General features: G+C 37.9%; 1 long non-coding RNA gene across 6 annotated transcripts in view; it reads right to left on the reverse strand.

The window, feature by feature from the left end:
- The window catches only part of LOC125688616 (uncharacterized), a 449,093-nt gene that overhangs the window by 120,052 nt on the left and 314,454 nt on the right, over nucleotides 1-14,587 (reverse strand). For all 6 annotated transcript variants that reach the window (XR_007374813.1, XR_007374812.1, XR_007374809.1 and 3 more), the window contains one exon: nucleotides 9,053-9,211. This is a non-coding gene — a long non-coding RNA (uncharacterized LOC125688616). The remainder of the gene's footprint in view (nucleotides 1-9,052; nucleotides 9,212-14,587) is intronic.

The following is a 14,587-nucleotide window of genomic DNA, read 5'->3' on the forward strand; positions in this document are numbered from 1 at the left end:
GGCTGATGACCACATAGAGCCAGGGAGCCCAGTCCACGTAGGAGCATTGTACAGGAATGATCTTAACAGAGTTCAGCTGCATAGACTGCAGTGTTATATCAATAAGAGAAAAACAGAGTTTCTTTTACAAGCCAACACCATGATTTATGCAACAAAGGAGGAAAGTGAGCATGGTATTTTATTTGATCACAGTCAGCACTTACAGAGGCAAATGCAATTTCAGGAGGCTTCAGGCAAGGTACAAAAGGGAATTATTAAAACTCCTGCACCATGCCCTGGTACTAATTCACCTGAGGCTGTGCATATAAATTCTCATCACTGACATTTAAGAAAGGTAAACTCAGACGGGAAAATGTACAAAGGACAATTCCAATGATAAGAGCAATGGCTAGCCTGTCTAACAAGAGACAAGGGAACTTGGCTTATTAGCTCAACAAAATGTAGGCCAAGAAGGACCTGAACATACTCAATTATTCCATCCGCTCTAGGCAGCACAGTGAGCAAAGAGCTTGGCACAGCTCTCAATGTGACTAGAAATTAGGGGAAAATCCCCAATTGCTGTGGCAGTATGCTTCCTGAGCAGCTTGCTAGGGCTGCACAAGCAAGAAGCTGTCTGTTTTACCATGAAGGGAATTATATTTATAAACAAGATTGCAGTAATGTTCTTGCCTGTTGCAGTGAGGGAACTGGGTTGGTAAGCCATAGCTCTCACTTTTGTAAGAGATCTCTGACAACCATACTGCCAAACCACATCCAGGGCTGTGGTCTGAGATCTTCAGTTCCAGCACCAAGCGACACTTGCCACCCAGTGTGCCAGAACAGAAGCAGCAGAAGCCAAGAGATGGAGCAGAGTCCTGAAGAAACCCATAATAGACATCAGATCACAGTATCTGACACCAGAACCCCTAGCTATATCTGTTGATATCAATGGAACACAATCGCTCTCATGGACTCTGGCTGTGCTGTTAAGATCAGCACAAAAGCTTTCCTTCACTGATTCTGATTTTCCCTTCCCTGCCTTTCTCCTCCATCATTTTAAGCAGATCTCTTAATCTCTCATTTGAAGCATATTATCAGTAGCATTAGTGCTTTTGATTTCATGTTTGACGTCATCGTTTTCTTCTGACATATGAAATCAGAGGTTATAAAGTGCAAAAGGAGAAAGAAGAAAGTTTAGCATTGAAATCAATGTACAGAACAAACACTTAAGCAGTGTAATTTTGTAATCCAAAAGGCTGACTCGGACTCGATCACTGACCATTGTGAGGGAGGCATTATAAGACTTTCCGACACGAAGAATAATTATATGTGCTAATATGAGAAAAACTGCTGCAATTACAGTATTGTAGAAGCACTCATCAACAAAACTGTTGTTTCATGGCCTCACTGGAAGAAGTGTGTGAATTCTAGCTGTAGTCTACTCTAGCAGGCTTGCAAATTTACTGAAGATGATAACAGGTACAAAAGGCAGTGCAACGAGTCTCATTACAAACAGAGCAGCCCAAATATTTCTATTCTCAAACTTTTTCCAGGACCCAAAAAGCCCTGCTCAAAAGAGTTGTTGCATTGTTTTGCCTGTGCTTTTCAGAAAAGGGCCTAGTGGGAATGAATGAGGGCAAAGAATGTTCAGGGTTGGTTTGGTTCAAAGTACAATTCAGGGGTCCTGCTAAACTTGAGACACAAATCTTTATCCAGTTATTCGCTTTAGCCATTGGTTACATATGATCCCATAGAATTAGTATGGTGCTGAGTTAAAGGGGCTTAGCTTAATTATATATTCAAAACTGTTGCAGCCTTTGAAACGTCACTGTTTTGTTCAGAGAGAGGATTAAGGGAAAGTTACTATTCTTTATACTGTTTCAAATACATTGGAAAGCTGCTTCAAAGCATCAAAACCCTGCTTCCAGCCCCCTGCCCCGTTTTGTACTCCACTAACTGTCCCGAGGTCCTTTGCACATACATAGATTCTGTATGATAAAGAATGAGTTATAGAATAATATACTTGTTTCCTGTTATTACAGTGTTTGCTCTAAGTGTGGCATTGTTACTTTTACAACGTACATAGACTTTATGGAGAAGTGGGTTTCATTTCTTTTCCTAAGACAAGTAAAGATAAGAGAGAACAATGAATAGAAATGGAAGATTAATAGCAGAAATTTTAAAATAATCTGATAATTGTCACACAACCCCATGTTAAACTTAAGGAGGTTAGACTCCTGCAATACAGCTGGATGATCTGAATTCACTAATTAACAAACATCATAAGCACTGTACATGGCTTATGGTGCTCTAGTAATATGCAGTTTACATCTTTGAATGAAACAGGAATTCAAAGTGCAAGTATTGTTACAAGCAGTGAAATGTGAAGTTGCATTTTCAGGATTTGTGCTTCCAGAAAACATGTAGAATTTCATACCCTGTAGATTATGGAGAAAATTCTGCATTTTCTCAAAGAGGTCAAGTGGAAAATGTACACATAACCACCAATCAAAAAAGTCGAAACACTTCAGGAGATGAATTATGCTGCATATTCATTCACATATTGTGAATGTAAAAACTCAAGTGGCTACTCTTTCTGAAAAAATCCCTCTCTTAGTTTCTACCCATTTTTAGCAAATTAGATCCATTTCTGTCAGTGTAAAGCACATAATATAAGAAAGTGTTAAGTGCGGCTTATATTAATTTCAGTATATTTTCTTCTGAATTTTTCTCTGCTAAGACTGTGTTCTAGAAACAGAAATATGAGCAATAAAACTGATAATAGACAAACAGAAACTGTCTGCAGTGTTTCTCTTCGTATTTTGGCAGTGCTTCAGCTTAAAATACTTCCTTTAATGCCTTTAGCAATGCCCAGGAAAGACTTTAGTTCTAGCTTTAAAACTTTCCTAGCTTCAAGACAGACAAAAAGGAGATCTTCAACTAAATCTATCCAGATTGGATTTTTTTTCCCCGCAAATCACTGGGGTTATTTCTGTTTTGAATGTTTATGGTGGAGGACTTAAAACCTATCTGGGCAAATAAGTAAATAGCATATTGCTCAGTAACACCATGATCTCCAAACTTTAATAGCTTTACACATCTGGAATTTGGGTGATTTTTTCCTCCCCCTTTTATTTTTTTTTAAGATGCTGTGCCAACAGTGCCATAAATCATTGGTTAAAAAAAGTTTAAGATGTACAAAAATGGTTTGCTATGTTTTGTTTTCCTGGCAGAATCGGAAAGAATAATTTGTAGCTTAATTTTGGAACACCATATTTAGTACTCTTTTTAAAAGGTGCAAAACCTGCTTCCCCACAAAAAAGCTTCATTCCTCTGCAAATGGCAACATCACTTATTTCTACTTCTAATTCTTTTCAAAAGCAATCAGCCATAGACATAAGTATATGAGTAGGTTCCTCTGAAAGTAATGCATCCTATATATTTCCAAAGAAACTACAACACAGAAAGAGCACATGACCAATAATTGATAGAGCAAATTCTCAGCTACAAAATACTGTTTTTCAACACAGTCACCACCATTTGCTGTGCATTTTCACCAGCAATGAACAAGAGCCAGTATGACATTCTCTTAAGAATCTGCATCAGCAGGTGACCTGCTGTCAGCACTGCTGAAATGCACCACTCACCGTCATGTTGTGCTCACATCCACTGTTTGGTCTCCAGAAACATTCAGCGAGCCTTGATGAATGTCAGTGGGTGCCATTTTTTTCTGCATGTAGGAATTCAATTCCACTTCTTTACTTCACGCACACTTCCATGTCAGAGACCATTCTATCAGACAGCCACTCTGCTGCCATCCATCACGTGGCAACAACGTGTAATGGGATACTGGAGGGAAGGTTAAATTCTCTACTGCCATAACACCACCATTTGCCTCTGACAATGTGGGCCAACATCATGAAATAGGAGGTATTAATTTTGGAGTAGTCCTTGTATATTCTCTCTATATAATTACATTATACATATATTATTAAATACAACATATATTTTATATATACGTACGTATGCTTATATCTATATACACATAACATGTCAACATTCAATTTTAAGGGAAAATACTCTTAAAACAGCCAAGAATTTCATAAGCTTTCACTATACAATTCCAAATCTGCACTTCAAGCAAGAACAGCACTAGAACTAACGTCTTGATTTGTAAAAAGGAAAAAGGAGAAAGGAATCTCCCCCACATTGTTGGGAATGTGACACATGGGCTTAATAATCTTGTCTTCCTCTAATAAAAGGTACCCATACTCAAACCTTTATTATCAGCTAGTTGCTTGTCAATATTTAGAAAATGGAGGATATTTTTTACTGGCGTTCTATTGTTGGGAACAGTTAAACAGTTGGCAGCCTTTTAAAGTTTTAATTTTGATTTAATGCTGTCTTGTATCTAACTTATGACAGAATATCAAAGAAATGTGCTTGAGGAACCCATTCTGACAATATCAAGACATTGCATCTAGCTTTACAATAAGCTAATGGTTTGCAGACAACTTCTCCTTCTTTGTTTATTATGCAAGGAAGTGGCTGTCTTCTCATGGGACACTAGACCATCTGTTATGCAGTCAGACAATATCAGCAACAGAGCTGTTCTGTTAGATTGAAAATGGCAAGACCTTGTTTTCTAGTATTGTTTCTATATCATGCAATAATGATTGACAACACTTACTCAAACTGAGTCCAAGTCATGCTAGAAAGGTAAAAATGTACAGGGCATAACTACAAGAAATGAAAACACAAGACAAATGACAAACTAGTAATTCTACGGTGGTGCTGTGAATTTACTAACGCTGCTTAGCAATGTATCTTAACTACGTAACAATAGTCTAACTGAAGGAAATAATTCATTTATCAGTTAAGATATATTTATAAATCACAGCAGAACAAGACTTTTAATAGAGGGTCACTCATAGCTAAAGTCATGAAAGAGAGGAGTTTTTTGGCAGCAAAAGCAAAAGCTCAATTCTTTTGAGAGTTGAGCCACAATCCCCCTGGGAAACATCACTGTCCCAAAATAAATCTTTTTCTCCATTTTCAGGAAGGAGAATGCAGTAAGGAAAGCAAAAATGACCAGACTCCGTAAGTACTATTTTCCTTTTGTGAGAGTGGGAAAACTGTTTTCTCTGTAATTCAGGACATTTGTAAAATAGCAACACTGGTACCGCTTTTAATGAGAATTATGGGGCATTGTATTAAAAATCTAGAGGTGGCCAAATATTGGTAATGGATTACACAAGTATTGGAGAAGGATTTATAGTAGATGTTATGAAGATAACATCTTTTTGCAACAGAGAAAGAAAGAAAAAGATGATGTGAGATCAACTCCGTAAGGACCTACTTTAAGAAACATCTAATCAAAGGCTTGTTGATTCCTATCTAGAATCATGTTTTATCTTGTGCTTAAATGCTTTTCTTAATAGCGATGTTTTTCTAAATAAGCCTCACATTTAACTTAAAAGGCTTAGAAAGAACAGCCCAAAATACATCTAACTTAACATAACTCTCCATCTAATCTCTTCAGAGGAGCATGGGTGCAGGCAGCCAGCTGTTGCTGAAAACTGTCACTCTTCCAACTTTGAGCGCTCTGAATACTCAAAGGTTTGTGGGAAATGAAGGTAAGACGAATACCTTCTATTTCCCAAAATAGTCAGTGCAGGAAAGACTAAGATCTGATCCTATTCCCCTGAAACACTTAGTCCAACTGATGGTAATTGCTGAAAGGGAAGTCAGCATTAAGTAGAAGCAGCCCAGGCCAGTGTGCATTATCTGACCTTGATGCAATCTCTTACAGCATTTACATACAAGTAAATACAAACAAGTACAAGAATATATAAACAGTGAAGCTAAAAGAACTGACTTATGCAGATAGAACTATATATATTTTATTTTTTTTTTCCTTTTTTTCTGCAAGGCTTTGAAAGCAAAGCTTGAAGAATGTAAGTCCAGTATTCAGTGGGAGCTCTCATCAACAGCAGGGGCATAATCACCATTTATGAGCTGTGATGTGATGGTCTTTGTGTTTCAGAATTTCAGCTAATAAACTGAAATCAAAGTCACATGGTAGTTAGAACCCAACAAGTACTGAAGAATGAACAGAACAAGTAACTTTCCTGGGTTCTCTTCCTTCTTCCACTACAGACACTCTGTTTCTGCTTTCTTTTTTCCCAGCCACATTGCAACTCCCTGACTTTTTCACTTGGGGCAGTTTCCAAAGCATAGACCACAACATCCCCTGAGTCTAATGAAGAGGAAGACAAATAAACAGAAGGCACATGATAAAATGAAAGCTCCATGAGAATGGCAGACAAGCCAAAGTTTAACCAAGAAAGGATGGACACTGTCACCAAGTTGGCGCTTGTCTTGAAAGTATCTCAAGGTTTGATTTAAATCATTATCCAGAAATATCTGACAATGCAGAGATGTTGTGTAGTTGCTGTACTAAGTAGTAGGGGACATTGGAAACCTAGAACTGAAATGATAGATGAGGAAGGAGAGTGAAAAACAGGAACTAACTGTACCCAGCTTGGTAACAGATATCCATGTAGATCATAAAGATTTCTCCAGAACAAACTGCAAGGTCATCCCACCCAAGTAATCTCCTGAAATCCAAGAGGATCTCCTAATGGTTATGAGAGTGTGGATATACCCACATGGATATCCAACTAGTTCATAGCCTTCGGAACATACCGAACAGCTATCACTCTTTTAGCTGCTCTGAGCAGCTCCGAGGGAACTGTAGCTGGAGTCACTGGCTGCTCATGGCACAAACACATTATTTGTGGAGAAAATAAATCCATCCAATAATTGGCAGGGAGTCAGCTGGTCACACGTGTCTCACACCATTTTAAAGATCCCTGAAAAGGGAATAGATGTTTTTGCATTCTTTTACTATGAAAAATGTAAGTGGATTTGAGTAGCTTCAAAGCATATTGTCTGAACTTCTGGTATTAGCTAGAGTTTGAAGCTGTTCCTGAAGACATGCAGCACAACTAAGACAGTAATTTTAGGATAGAAGTAGTTTTGGGATCAAGGTTGAATTAATCAGTAAATCTATTCTAAGGTATGTCATCCTTACCTAGCAGATGTTCCACTAAGAAGTTTGCTTTGTCCTTTGCAAAACATGGCTCTGAGCCCATATCCACTCCATAAGTGTTGACTTTAAGGTAATTAGAGGAAGTCTCTTTCCCCATGGAAAACCTCTTTAGGAATCTTTGATTATGAAGTAATAAGCATTTCCTGATGAGAATTTGGAATGTCATTTGTAAACAGTTCACATTTGCATGCAATTTTTACTACATAAAGTACTATTTCCCTAACTGGAAGAGTAGAGTTGGACATACAAAATATAATTAAAAGATAGCTGGATAAAAAGTTTGCAAGGAATAGCTTGTTCAATGGATTTAAAACCCTTTCTCTGCTCAGAAATTATCTACAGCCTTTTGTTATGAAGCCCTTCAGTACTTCTCTTTGTTAGTCAGTTTTGTGCAAACAAATTTCTCCCTACTCACTGCACACCAAATGCTGACTGTAAGTGTTCTCTTTAGTATTTTAGTATGTTCACCACTTGATAGATTCAAGCTGTGCAATTGGGTGTCTAAGTCACATGGTGTTGTTTATGTTCTCAGAATCCTTTTGCCCCTAACGATTTTCATATGCTTGAGACATAAATTTTGTTTTATGATTAAATGAAACTTGACTCAGAGGAGCCAAAATTAATTTTTCAGGAGCGTTTTGTACAAACAAAACTCCACTGACATAAACACATTAAAAAGGGGCCATGAGCACAGCTGGAGTAAAAAACTATTTAGAAGATGCCAAAGTGCTTGAATATGTTTTGTCCTAACGGACCCAATAGCCATTTTTTCTTCATCAGTTCCTAAATACCACAGTCATTGTAAACTTTCTCAATTCAGCATGAGTCTGTATGCGATACCAGTGTTTTAGAACATTTAAGCTTTCATGTAAAGTGATTTTACTGAAAACATGAATATATATTTTCACACCTCTGTTTGTGCATAAATATTTCCAGGGCCAGCTGTCAGTCTGCCAACTGTATACAATAAATAATTTGTTATTTCCACTCTCTGAAGAAAGTAGTTTTCTTTAAAACAAACCTTCACAATATGTGTTGTTTGCTACCATTTCAAGGCCTGCTACCCCAATGGAAAAGAATGTGCTAAATGTAGCATTATCATGCAGGTCAGGCAGGGCAGCCCCGTACACATTTTCCCACAATCTCTGCTCATTAACATCTAGTTCCCCCATTGTGCAGATTTTTGGCTCTGTTCCATCAGAGCAGAGAAGAAAAATGTTTACAATATGCAAACGTGGAGGGACAAAAAAAAAAAAAAAGAAGAATAAAGGCTTTGAAACGTCAGTCCTTTGGGATGAAAAGTTTCAAAGGGGAAGGTAAGTCAAAGGTTACTAATGGGATGTCTGCAACACCTGCTTTTAGTGGAGGTTTTATAAACAAGCTTTACTTCTCAAGAACGGCTTGGCCTAGACAAAATACCAGCTAAAATATCTGTGACTGGCTTGAGCAGCCTGGTACCTATGAACAGAAAGGTCAGGTTTGTTATATCCTAGCATGGCTTCTCACCCTGCTCTTATTGATAAAATGCAAGTGCCTCAGTGGCTAGCATTGCTTTTCACGTTATAAAGCCGAAGGCACTGGCAGCATGGTATGCTCTGCTCTGCAGAGGAAGAGAAGGAAGGTGATGTTTGGTGCCATTACTAGGGAGCTCTGCTGTCTGAGGAAGAGCTGAACTGTCACACATGGGAACAAGTTTGGCAGACTTCTGAAGTTTCTCAGCTCAGCTGAATGACCCTCCCAAGGTACTTGCAGTTGAGCAAGTTTCTGCTCATAACTCAGAGACTTCCAGTAGTATTTTTCCTCTGAAAGTATTAATGTATATTTCTAAGATTTTAACACTTGGAAGTAGGCACAAGAAGTGAAATCCTGTTGAATATTTACTGGGTCATTACAAACTTCCACACTTTGACATTTAAAATGTCTTTCATCCACAGAATGCGCGTAAAACAAAAGCAATACCTTCATCTCACGGGCAGCAGCAGAGGAAGAAGGCTGTGTGGATGCTTCTTTTATGGCAGAGAGACTCTGAAGCAGAAACAGCATCCAGACTCCAAAGATGACTTCTGCACTCTCTCTGAGAAACCATCATTCTTGTCCAGGGAAAAAGTGCAGCAGCTTCTACAAAAGCACAGAAACGTCCCGCTTTAATACAGAAGAAGGCAGAATGATAGACAAAGCCACAAACTGATGTTTGTGCCTGATCGCATGGAAACTCATCAAGATTTCTCATTTTTGTATCACAAAACTAATGACATTTGCACAAAGTTGGCACTGAAATAGCAAAAGAGAAAATTTTTCCCACAGGAAAGCATTATAAAATGTCACCTGCTTTCCTGCACCTGCCATTCAAAATTTCTGATCCACGGCAACCAACAGAACTGCTTCAGCAGGAACCAATGAAGACCTCTTTAACAGTCCATATTTAGCACCAGTGTGGAAAAGAAAAAGCCCCAAGATGATGAATAAGATGGTGGGTATTACAGTAGCTAAAGGCATAGACAGAATTCCAGGAAACTTCGGGAAAACAGTTTCTAGGCCTTACTTAGAAAAACTGTTTGCCAAGTGCCTTAAAAGAAGCTCAATTTGTGGACCGTGGCTGTTTACCACAGATGACAGAAAATCACATTAGTTAAGATCTAATCTCTTCAGCTGAATTTCATTTCTGAGACCAATAATTCCTGTTCATATTTCTCCAGAGAATTGCCAGGAGCCCTCATGTGTAACAGCTGGGCAACGAGACATATTTTTTGGCTCAGGACACAGTTGCTACATGAAGTTTTCTAAATTGTATTTCTACACATGCATTTATCCAGAAAGAAACCATTTCCTATTGAAAACTGTTCTGTAAGCTACAGATGTCCTAAATGGAAATAGTGTATGCTATCTGGATATCACTTCATAGAGATGCTGATTCAGTCGTGTCATTTATGAACTGGCTCCTATGTGGCCAGCCCATAGCATAGGCAGAACAGAGCATAGGCTCGGCTTTACCTGTATCTGCTTATGTAGATATGCTTTGGCTCACAAGCGTGGTTTTTTTTTGTTTGTTTGTTTGCTGTTCTTTTTTTCCCCCTCAAGATAATTTTAGAGCAATTTATCCTTGTAAATAACATAGTAAACTTGATCTCAATTCACACATACAGATTCCAAATCTTGAATCTCATTTTCCAGTCATAAAGTCTCTCTATGTGAGTACAGTTATTCCACTTTCAGCACACAGCAGGTTGAATAAAACCTTTAGTCAGACATGAATATTTTAAGGCATTTTTTAAAATCAGACAATAGATGTTTTTAGTGTGGTTTAGAGATAGCAGAGATCACTTATTTCCCTCTGTGGAGTGATGTAAACACTGGGAGTGTACTCTGTATGCCACACAGATGCAATCTAAGTTTATTTATTAACGTACCAGAGGCTGAGAAATGTCTTCAATAAACTATCTGCATTTTTAATGTTTGCAAATATGCAACACTCAAAGTTCATCTGGAGAGCTACAACAAGGTTTAGATAAATTCACAAAGATGACACTGCTTCTTATTTCACACAAGATTTCCCTCCCTGAAGTTCACGGAGCTTTCGCCAAGTCCAGTGGAGCTGGCTATTTTTTACAGTTGGTTGAGATCAGAGTAGGGCCTTTTGTAAATGTTAAAGAAACAAGTCAAATGTAAGCCTTTTGAGTAAAAGTTCTGCTTTCAGTTTACATAACCATATGCCATGTAGAAGGGCTTTCCTATTTTATACTTTCTCACAACCCATGATTCTTTTTATACTGCTTCAGATCTTTTCCTCTCGCCATTCCCATCACAAACTACATTTCTTCTGCATTATTTAAGCAGCATATTGATGTGATCCAACTTCCTGCTTTTTGGAAGTAGGAATTAAGAGTTTCTGGTGGGTTTTTCAGTTGGGTAGATGTCTGTACACAAGCTGAAAAGTTCAAATTAACTTCTGAAAAGTGATGAGAGGGAGCATTTACGAACCAGTGTTGGCTGCCACCAGTGTCTGTTCAGCAGGACTTTCCATGTAGGAAATTGCTCTGTTCTGCCCCCAGTCAGTTCACAGAAGTCATATAGCATTGTATGGGTGCTTAATCAGAAGATGACAGCATTCCCAAACAACTTCATTCCCTTGTCTGAGTAATAAACAGATCAATTATAATTAATGTTTGAACTCCAGTTTAACTACAAAGAACCAGAAGCATGAACAACTAGAGGATCAGTGTGATGCTTTGGTATCCTTCAGGCCTGCTTAAAACCTTCAAGATAAATGGGCTTTATGCTGGTGTGCATCACAGAAGTGCCGATATGTCTGTTGTTTTGCTTAGGACCACTCAAAACTAAAAATTACTGCCTAAACACTAAAAAGCATTGTTCATTTTCTTGTCAGATTCAGCATTTAGGCAATATTTAACTGTATCAATTATTTCAATGATCGCTTTCTCTTTTCAGGACCGGATTTTGTATCAAGTCCTTCTGTAAGAGTGGGGCTCTAGAAACAGGCTTAGCAGAGAAGCATGAATATGTAGTGGTGGAAGCCCACCTCCCTTAAGGCAAAAATCTCAGCTAAAGCACCTTGGCAGCATATTAATAGCTATAAAAGACTCTTTCTTTGTTGACCACAAATATGCTGTGGTCAACAAGAGGTCTACTCACTGTTTTGTTAAAAACAGTGATGATTTATTTTGCTTCAGCCATGTGTGAAACTAGTCACCACATTATGAATAATAATATCCTCTTAGTCTCAATGGAGCTCTTTTTAGACAGAAAGATCTACAAGGCATTTAACTAAATACTCAGTATAGCAATGTACTTGCTGACCACTAAAATATAGCCATATCTGGGATGGAACGCTGCCGCTATTTAAAAAGGCATGGCAGCGGAGCAGACAAAGGGAAAAAAAATCCAATGCAAACTAAAGCAAGAGCTTAAGTAAAATAGAACTACCTTAATTAGGCATAAGCATAGAGTGGAGCTAAAATTGTAAGTTTGAAGTGCGCCCTGGAATCCTTCTGCCTATAAGAAATCAAGTTAACACAGCACTTCTCGAGAGGATGAACTCCAACTGCACACTGCCCTCTACTGTGAAACAAAATCTGCAGAGGATCGAAGGGGAGAAAATTGTGTTTAAATCACCCAGTCAGCTCACTTGCTGCAGCACTGTCCTGAGGTTATAAAATCTGGGGAGGAACAAACACAAGTGGTACAGCTTCAGCCTGGGCACACAGGACTGAATTGGTGTCCTCATCTATGTTCACAATAGTTGGCATTTGCTAAGCCAGCTCCTCAAAACAATTTCTAAAATGGCCAAGGGGATGGGTAGAATGAGATTTAGTATGCCTAAATGCATTTTATACATGTATAATTCTAGTAGTTTTGATATCTAGTTAACCTCCATATTTTAACCCACCTCAGGAACATTTTGCAACACAGGCACTGTTACAGAACTGTATTACTTTTTACAACTTTGAATGACAAGCTATCCCAAAATTGGCTAGATCTTGCTATGTTAATTTAAAAACAAAAACAAAAAAGCATCACTTTAGCAATTAAAAAAAAATCATTACCCATCACAATGTGTTCCTGATGCTGCAACATATCAAAGCTAAAATTATTTAAGTCTACTTGTGTTTCTGACACTTAAAGTAGTTTTCAAACTAAGGACAGATCTAAGGCATGTTATTTTGCTCTCTTAATGCTTATTAAAATGTTCTACAGAGCAAAAACAAAGTGCAGGATTTCAGCAGGGAACGTGAAAGGACCCAGGAAGTTTTAAATTCCTTAGGTGACCAAAAGAATTAGAGTTGGTTCAGTAGCAATGTGGAGATCCTTTGACAAATAACACCTCTATTCAGGAGGTTCCTTTTTCCCCTTCTCCTGCAGTATATTCTGTCAGTAGGGCTTTTTCACCTATGTCCCTGAAACACATACATGCACATGCCTTCAAGAGCCAGGCATCCCTAAGAGATCTGCAGCTGGTGTAATATTTTTCCCTACCACCTTCTTCAGCCTGCAAGAAACAAAGCTTCTTCAGAGTTTGCTTAATAAACTTTGTTTCTTGAGGGAGTTTGTTTCATAAACAAATCAACTTTAGCTCCAGCATAAGGCGTGTTTCTTTCACCCTTCTATTCTCCAATGTAAATACAAATCAGGCATAAGAACACACATTCATTCCAGAGCAGATACCTAGATGAAAAGAAAAAAAAAAAGTGGACTTCACCATGCTACAGAAGACATTCAGGCAGGACAGCAAAGTGCATTAAAGTGTATGGAACAAAAATCTACAGAGTAAAACGGAATAATTTTCTGAACAGATCACAGGGAAGAGAGGAAACACTGAGAATTGCTCTCTGTTTGAAAAAACTGCCTACCAGCTGGAGAACAAATTGCTTGTACATAGCTCTGTGCGATCCTACAGTGATTCTAAATAATGCCAGACAGGACAACCCACTTTTTGACTTTAGGTTGGCAGAAGTCTCCTGATCTACACTTCAAATGGTGCCAGGTAAAGGAGAACCATATAGTTCAACCCTAAAATAGATTTGTGCATTTCCTTGGGTGTGTGCTATGGGTTATTAAGCAAATATCATCATTATTTGTCAATTACATATCAACCTGAACTCAAGTTAAAAAAGGAAAGAAGGTTAAAAAAAAAAATCTTGAAAGCCATAAGGAATAATTTATAAATACTACTGGCTTCTTAAGTTTTCCTATGAGAGTCTAAAGAAGATCACAAGACTTACACATCCTGTAAAGTTAAAGGAGTAGTCTTAGCAATTCAATCATAGTTGGTAGTAGTGATTTTGCAGAACACGAGCTGTACAATAACAGAGACGGCAAACAGTTTCAGCTCTTCAAGTCACTTTTTGCACTCTTTCTTTGTATGCACACTTCACTGCTCTTCAAACTTTGTATGCACATTGCTTAAAAATATTTCTTCTCCTTTACTTTTACAATTTTTATGTTTTTTAACATTAGCAAAATCTTTGTGGTCTTGGAAATACAGAACTGGGATGATAGAGGGAAAGGGAAATGTGCACATTTGCTGCATACAGATAATCAAAAATCAGATTTCAGCTTCACCTACCTTGGAAGGAACAGTGTTGTGTAATTCCTGCAAAAGTACAGTACTTCCTTGAGAAATCAAAACTCCTTAAATATGCTCAACCAACCTCACTTTTGAAAACCAAATGTTTGAAAAACATTTGAGTTTTATACGTAAAGTCACTGCTGGACACATAAAACTCCTTTGTTACTGAACTCAACAAAAATCACAGATAACTTGGTAATTATTTAATTTTTTACCAGTAACGAAAAAGAGAAGGCTGGAAAGAAATGCAGATGAGTTACAGTTTAGAAAGGCTTAGAAATAAATCAAACATTTGCTGCATTCAGTAGTGTTCTTTCACTGCTGGTAGTGTAGCCCAACAAGCACAATAGCAGTGAAACTTTCGGATAAGTTAAAAGCCATTATTTTAACCCAGAAAAGAAAAAGAACTT

This window comes from Lagopus muta, chromosome 2 (genome assembly GCF_023343835.1).
Source record: "Lagopus muta isolate bLagMut1 chromosome 2, bLagMut1 primary, whole genome shotgun sequence".
In the NCBI taxonomy this organism is placed as follows: domain Eukaryota; kingdom Metazoa; phylum Chordata; class Aves; order Galliformes; family Phasianidae; genus Lagopus; species Lagopus muta.